Source organism: Triturus cristatus, chromosome 3_2, assembly GCF_964204655.1.
Source record: "Triturus cristatus chromosome 3_2, aTriCri1.1, whole genome shotgun sequence".
Taxonomy (NCBI): domain Eukaryota; kingdom Metazoa; phylum Chordata; class Amphibia; order Caudata; family Salamandridae; genus Triturus; species Triturus cristatus.
Genome location: NC_140584.1, coordinates 1,071,601,332 through 1,071,609,547, shown reverse-complemented (window position 1 = coordinate 1,071,609,547; position 8,216 = coordinate 1,071,601,332). Strand labels below are relative to the sequence as shown.

Below are 8,216 nucleotides of genomic sequence, written 5' to 3'. Positions count from 1 at the left end.
GACATGGTTCTGTCAGGATAATTGCAGGACTGGATAGAGAGTGACAGTCTAATTAGGGCACTACTTGAATACTACCTGGCTTATAACAAGGGTGAATCAGTATTCTGTTGGGGGTTAGGGGCCTGCATACATTTCGCACATTTCACTGTAGCACTATGTGTCTTAATGCCTGAGACATTCTACAGGTGTATGGAGACTGACTAGATATTGAGAGTGCTGGTAGTTGACAGGAGAGTGAGTTTTTAAGTGCTTGTGTGTTAGCACAGCGATTAGATAAGGACATGCTTCTGTCAGGATAATTGCAGGAGTGGACAGAGCCTGATAGGCTAATTGGGGCACTGCATACATACTACCTGGTTATTTAAAGGATGAATCAGAAGTCTGCTGGGGGTTACAGGCCTGCATACATTGCGCACATTTCAATGTAGCACTATGTGTCTTAATGCCTGAGGAATTCTACAGGTGTATGGACAGTGACTAGATAGTGACAGTGCTGGTAGTTGACAGGAGAGTAAGCATTCAAGTGCTTGTGATTCAGCACATAGAGTAGATACAGACATAGTGCTGTCAGGATGATAGGAGCAGTGGACAAGGACTAACAGTGTGATTGCTCATCTACATGGCTACTGCATGGATTTTTACAGGATTGAATCACTCGTGTGCTGGAGGTAAAGGTTCTGCATAGATTGTGCACATTTATATACACTTATATACTAACTATGAAATTAGACATTATAGAACCACAAAATCACTTGTCATACACTCATAAAATCACATTTTCACCACGTATGCAATCCTCTAATGTATCAGATACCTCTCATTAATTCATACAAATATAAATATAATGGAAACAAATACCTGACTCATGACATACCAACTACTACGTACCAGAAAGAATAAAATGTACTGACTTTCTTTGAGGCTACATATTGTCCTTTAAATCTACAAATATGCAACTTCATCAAACTGTACCTCTCAACAGACTTAATGAAGAAGAGTAATAAAGAACACTTTTTTTATTAGGATTTTTTAAACTGCACAAACTGTACCAACTAATAACAGATTCATAAATATTAACAGCTTATATGATCATTTTACAAACAGCACAATTGTACCTCATTTTACCACACTATCTATAATGATGCAATATTTTTAAACTATACCTTTTTACACAGAAGAAATAATCATGCCTAATAAACGACGCCTTATATGAATATTTTAGAAAATACACTTTCTTAGTATATATTTAACCAATTAAAAGTAAATAAGAGCCTTCATTCAACTATATCTTACAACACACTTAAATATATATATTACTGTACATACTGTTTTTTAAACAAACTTCAAGTACAATAAAAATAATCCCAATATACATCTCTGAATTTAATAATATATTTCAAACAACAAAGTTTCATAAAAATGTCAAATCTTTTTTAAATTAACATCAAAAATATGTAGCTCACCTATTTAAAAAAATCTGTTGAATGCAAAATCTCATACACTCAGGATTTTCTTTTTCACACAGAGAATGTAGATGAATGAATGAATAGGAAATTTCGTTAGCGCATAGTTACCCTCGGGCATCCCAGTGCTTGTCCAGGGTGACAACCATACAAAACAGGTAATTCAGCAGCGTCAGGTAGGGAAAAGGTAAGTTTTGAGAGATTACCGGAACCGTAAGATGCACGTCTCTGAGCGCAAACTGAGGGGAAGTCTGTTCCACAGAATAGCTATGTTGACCGAATATCTTCGCCCACCGGCCAGCGCCCTTTTAACCCTAGGGACTTGAAGAAGATGTTTTTGGTCAGATCGCAGGGCCCTATTAGCTTTATAGGGCACAACTAAATTCCGCAGGATAGAAGGTCCCTTCCCCTAAAGAATTTTATGCCCGGTGCAAAGAGCCTTGAATTTGACCCTTTCCCGCACCGGAAGCCAATGCAGGGCCTTCAGTGCAGGTCTAGCTGACTGCATCCTTGTGGTATCCATAAGCAGCCTAGCAGCAGCATTTTGAACTTGCTGCAGTTTATTAAACGTAGCTTCAGGGGCACCTAGGAAAAAGGAATTACTGTAATCTAATCTGGATACAATAAGCCCCTGAATAAGTAACTTCCTAGATATCCAAGGCAGCAAGGGAAGAACTTTACGAGCTGAACGAAGAAGACCAAAACATACTCCTGCAGTTTTTTTCGCCTAGGTCCTGAAAGAAGGATCTTGTTCCAGCCAGATCCCCAGGCTTTTGATCTCCTCTTTAGGGCTCAGCAGAGCTCCCAGGCAACTAGGCCAGCTAGTCAGAGGAAGAGAAGGAGTTTTATGTCCTATCAGTATTAGTTCGGTCTTTGAACCGTTCAGCTTTAGCGCTGATTCACACATCCAGGTGTGAACTTTAGACGTGCAGGAGTGCAGTGAGTCGGGGTTATCCACAAGTTGGGATAAGGTGACCACCAGCTGCGTATCGTCAGCATAGCTGACGATTTTGATACCAAATGGGGCCACCACATCCTCCAGGGGGGGCATATAAACATTAAACAATGTAGGGCTCAAAGAAGAGCCCTGTGGCACACCACACTGGAGGGGGATAGACACCGACCGTTCACTACCTTCCTAAACCTGATACGTCCGATCACAAAGAAATGACCTAAGCCACTTCAAAGCCCCACCTGCGACCCCTATATCTGCCAGCCGTTGGATCAACACTTGATGGTTTACCGTGTCGAACGCCGCACTAAGGTCCAGGAGGATCACTGCCACTGACCCTCCTGAATCCAAAATGCTTCTAGCTTCCTCAACGACTGCCAGAAGAGCGGTATCAGTGCCCTGACCTGGTCGGAATCCGGGTTGAGAACCTCGCAGCAAGCCATTGGACTCCAGGAAGTGTGACAGCTGCCGATTCACCAGCCTTTCCGCGATCTTACCGAGGCCGGGAAGCAGGGAGATAGGCCTGAAATTTGCCAGATCAGAAGGATCTAAGTTTGGTTTTTTCAGAAGAGCCTTTACCACTGCTCTCTTCCAGCTCGGTGGCACCAAGCCCTGAACAAAAGATGCATTAATGAGGTCCGTAACCGGAGCCACAATAGTGGTTGCTACCTGTTTCAAAAATCTCATAGGGACAGGGTCCCTAGGGGAACCACTTTTCAAAGAGCCCAGTTTCTTACGGACTTCATCAACTGATACTGGCCCAAAGGTATCCAAATGAACAGAAACTTCTCAGGACTGATTACCCGTCTCTATTCTTTGTACATCCTGTGGTAAGGCGCTGAGAATATTAACTATTTTCCTATTAAAATAGTTTGCCAGCTCCTTACATTTCTCACCTGGACTGTCGTGGGTTACCAGGGGCTCAGGGACTTTGAGGAGTTCATTTACTCCTCTGAAAGTTTCTCTGGAGGAATTGGCTGAACTTTTTATTCTCTCCTCAAAGAATTGAGCCTTAGCATGACGAAGAGCAGATTTATACACCCTGATTGCCGTGCAATACTCCGCTCGCTTAGCCTCAACACCTTCCTTTCTCCATGCCCTCTCCAACCTCTTGCATCCCCTCCTGAGAGATCTCAAATCAGGGGTGTACCATGGGGCAGAAACCATCCTTTTCTCCCTTTTTAACATTCTCTTTTTAGGAATGATAACATCAAGAGAGCTGGTCAACCACTGGTTGATATTCGCGTCTGCGCATACCGGGTCCGCAACTGGAGAAGGACATATACCTTCAAGAATATTAATCCAGCTGTCCACCACAAGCCTGGACCAGGCTCTCTCCAGAGTATGAACCTTTGAGAGAGGGATCGCCATTCGCTCCACTTGCCAAGTAAAAGGCACCAAGAAGTGATCTGACCACGGGAGAGGAGAAGAGGGCAGAGGTCTGAGATGGGGCATGTAAGAAAAAATGGGGTCCAACAAATGGCCCTTAATGTGCTTGGCTCCCGTGTTAATTAAACTCAACTCATAAGCTTTAGATCAACAGACTCTGCAAGGTTGAACAGTATTGGCAAACTTTCCCTCAATTTTTCAACACATATAGACATAAGCAACAAATGGCATTGCTTCCCAGTGTTTTTCAAATTGAAAAATGATTTTCCATTGGTCACAGAGAATAATACTTCTCAACTGACATCTTCACCCCTTGTCCTCAATGTCAGTTTCCATAGCAACAGGTCATGCAACATTCAACTTAGCTGCCATGTCACAAGTTCACCACACAATGTTGCAAATGACAATAACAGGTGTGGTTGGCTTTGCAATGCTTGTCCTTCTCCTTTATGCTGTACCTTTCCAGCATATGTTAATAACCAATAAGAAACATGCTTTGTAAACAAAGTAAAATGCACCCTATATTTGAATGTAGTGTTCTTAAACAGCCAATCAAATCTCTACTTTCTTAAAAACAGCAACTTGTCCACCATTTTAGATAGATTTTATTCTTCCACCTGCCTACCTCAGCTGCAGACATCGTCTGATTACCTACAAAAATCCCTTCAAGATGCTTTCTGTGTGGTTTATTGGACACAGCTATATTTTCTGGTGCAAAAGGTATGCTGAAAGCACAGGTATTGACAAAGACCTAGCTTTGCAAAATGTAGACATTAAATGGATTGGACAGAGAGGATTAAAGTGGCACCAATTGATGCCATTGGTTAAATCCTTTTTGCATCTCCAACCACCTGACCTCATGATTGTGCACTCTTGTGGCAATGACCTAGACACATTGACTGGGTTAGCTCTGGAAATGCTAATGAAGGACACCTTTGCAGAATTAATGTTGATTTTCACCCAAACTGCCTTTGTGTACTCTAACATATGCCAAAGACAGAAATGGAACAGGTCCAATCAATTTTGTCCACAGATTGAGAAAGCAAGAAAAAATGTCAATAAAGCTGTTTCTGCTTATCTCAGAGACCATAGTATGGGGTCCATTGACAACAACAATCTGCGTTTTAATATGGATGGCATATACAGAAGAGATGGTGTACATTTCACAGATGAGGGAAACAGAGTCTTTGTCAACAACTTAACACTCTTTATTGGCACTTACATGTAGCTACAAAAATCTCCATATAAACACAAGGGCTCTTTTTAGAGCCACTCAATATCCTAACCAATGTTCCCTCTAATTTCTTTCCTCTGTGTGCGGCAGTGGAGGGTCTCTGTGCAATGCAACCATGGCTATGTGCGCCAGGAACCAGACCGCAGGTGTGCGCGGCGCCAAATGTCACTCAGAACGTTTACTTTAAAAAGTGAAAAGATGGTGCATTTTCACACATACAGTGCCACAATAAGGGTCTTAAGGGCAGTTTCCAAATTGGATAAACACGCCATGACATGAATTGGTTACACAGGCAAGTACACTTCAAGTTTAGAAAAGCACAAGACTTCAACGGTGGTACCATCATAAGATTTTAATACATATTCTTAACTTGAGCACTGTTAATTGGGTGGGGAAATGTTGAGTGCCTTTACAATATCACATATAAACAATAAGGGAGACATGTCAAGTGGCATCACTAGAGGGGTGACATGGTTGCTTCTCACAGCGATCTTTAGCATTTTGCCAGTGGTGATAAACTCTATCTAGGTCAACTTGCCCATTCAGGAGGTAGGCCTTTGTCCTCATCAGCATATACAAATGCTTCTGCTCTAGTCTATTGCTCAATTTACTCTTGATAGTATTCATGAGGCTGAATCCTTGTTCACAATCTGCACTAGATGCTTGAAACGTTGCGCAGACATCAACAAGCTGAGACATCACACTATACTGAGCAGCATTGTGTACAGTGATATTCACCATGTCTTGAAAGGTGATAAATAACCCACCCTTCACATGTTCTGCCACCACATATTTATAGTCTCTGTATTATCGAACAACATATTCTGGTGTTTCGCAATCACCCAGGACCAAGACATTTTTATACTTTTCTACAAGTCTTTGTATATTCTCAGTCCCAAAATCAAAATGTGATTGTGTTGCCATTGCCTGGATTTCAAAACTTGCCCATTCTTTCAGCTTATCTTCAGGGAACCTTTTTTGCATGTGCTCACAAAGAAGGGAAACAAAAGACAAAATAGGCCCACTGTCAAACTCTTGCCTTTCCTTGTACAACACCATCAGATCTCTTACATTGCTGCTCCAAAAGACAGTGTCCCCCAAATACTGTTGCTTAACTTGGCCAATCTTTGCTCTTGCATACTGTACAGCTTCAACAGTAGTCAGAGAACTTTTTTGGAATAGTTTGCACAAAGATGCAAATTCACCCAGAATGTCATTAAGTGCTGCAAGTGAAATATGGTAGTTGGAGTTTGATAGCTTTTTGTAACAATATTTAGCAACTGGATCATTCTCCTCAACTTTCTCATGCTCAAAGTACTTAAGAACAGCCTCGTAATTATGAATTAGTGCACCAACAGCAAAATGCCTTGAAAGCCACCGGACTTCATTCAGTGGTCGAAAAGAGACCACTTCACATTCAGTGACCGATGTAATTTCATCCAGCTTGGACTTCCTTGCAGGAGATCTGGAGAACACAGTGTAGACAGTCCTCAATAATGTCTCCATCTCTTTAACCATTGGAACCCTTTTCCAGGCATCATCAACTCTCAAATCTTCTCGATGGGCGACACAAAGCTGCTCAACTAGATGAGGTATGGATTGTTTAAGGTGAGTAGCAACACCATTATTCTTACCCAGCATCACGGACGCACCATCTGATGTGAACATGACTATTTTCATAAGGTCCAGTTCATTGGCAGTGTAGAATTCTTTCACAGCAGTAATGATTGCCTCAGCATTACAACTAGTCAGCTTCACTATGCCCCCAAACTGTGTTTTGTGCTCTGTTGATGTTACAGGTCGGAACTTGAAGTACAGGATGAGCATTTTTGTAGCAGAAATATCTGTGCTCTCATCAATTATCAATGTATGATACAAAGCGTGCCGAAGTTCCGCCATAGCTTCACAGTGTATAACGCTATTGATGGCATCAAGGAGCTCAAAGGCATAGTTCTTGCTCCTCCAGCTGTCTGGTATCTTGACATACAAAGCTAGGTGGTCATGGATGTCTTGTACAAATAACATTGATGTATTCATCTTGACTGCCAGCAACACGTTGTTGATGAGAATCTTTATCTCTTCAGGCATAGATCTTTGGCGTTCAACTACATCCATTCTATTTGCTTTGTCAGTGGCAGTTTCTGTCAGCATTGCCCGCACTCCATAACCAAACCTGGCAGCAGCACTTCTGTTTCTCAATGTCACCATGGCAGACTCGTGTACTCTGCTAAGTAAATGGCGTTTCATGTAATCCAGTTTCCAGCCATCACTCCATTTCTTCTCTGTGGAAAAGTCCCCAACAATCTTGGCTTCGGCACATGCTTTGCAAATCAAGCCCCCGTCTGGACTGTATTGAAAAAGTTCCCCGAGTTGCACGCGAACCTTGCTTCGTGATTTATGCATCTCAGCCTCCACAATTTCTTTCATCCACTCTTCCTTGAATACAAGGCAACATTTCTTCCTTTGTGGTGAAGCACTGCACTCTCCCAAAGTGACAGCTTTGTGCTTGAACATTTCCGTGCCCGCCGGTTTGAACCTGCTGTGCCACAAAGCCTGCAAAATAAGGGAACATGGCTTACGTTGACGCCTAGCTCATGAATGCAATCCGTTATACTACAATGTACAAGATGCACCACAGTTTAACTCTACCAAACAATTACCTCTTCTGCTGGAACTCGCGTACGCCTGTTTAAATGTATGGGGTTCTGGCTACGAACCTGCAACAGAAGAAAACATGGGTAAGTATATTATACTACAATGTACAAGATGCACCACAGTTTAACTCTACCAAACAATTACCTCTTCTGCTTGAACTCGGGTACGCCTGTTTAAATGTATGGGGTTCTGGCTGCGAACCTGCAACAGAAGAAAACATGGATAAGTATATTATACTACAATGTTCAAGATGCACCACAGTTTAACTCTACCAAACAATTACCTCTTCTGCTTGAACGCACGTACGCCTGTTTAAATGTATGGGGTTCTGGCTGCGAACCTGCAACAGAAGAAAAAATGGGTAAGTATATTATACTACAATGTACAAGAGGCTCCACAGTTTAACTCTACCAAACAATTACCTCTTCTGCTTGAACTCGCGTACGCCTGTTTAAATGTATGGGGTTTTGGCTGCGAACCTGCAACAGAAGAAAACATGGATAAGTATATTATACTACAATGT

At 42.0% G+C, this 8,216-nt stretch overlaps 1 pseudogene; it reads right to left on the bottom strand.

The window, feature by feature from the left end:
• Positions 1–5,482: 5,482 nt before the first annotated feature.
• On the bottom strand, positions 5,483–7,552 carry LOC146859138 (E3 SUMO-protein ligase KIAA1586-like; annotated as a pseudogene).
• Positions 7,553–8,216: the final 664 nt, after the last annotated feature.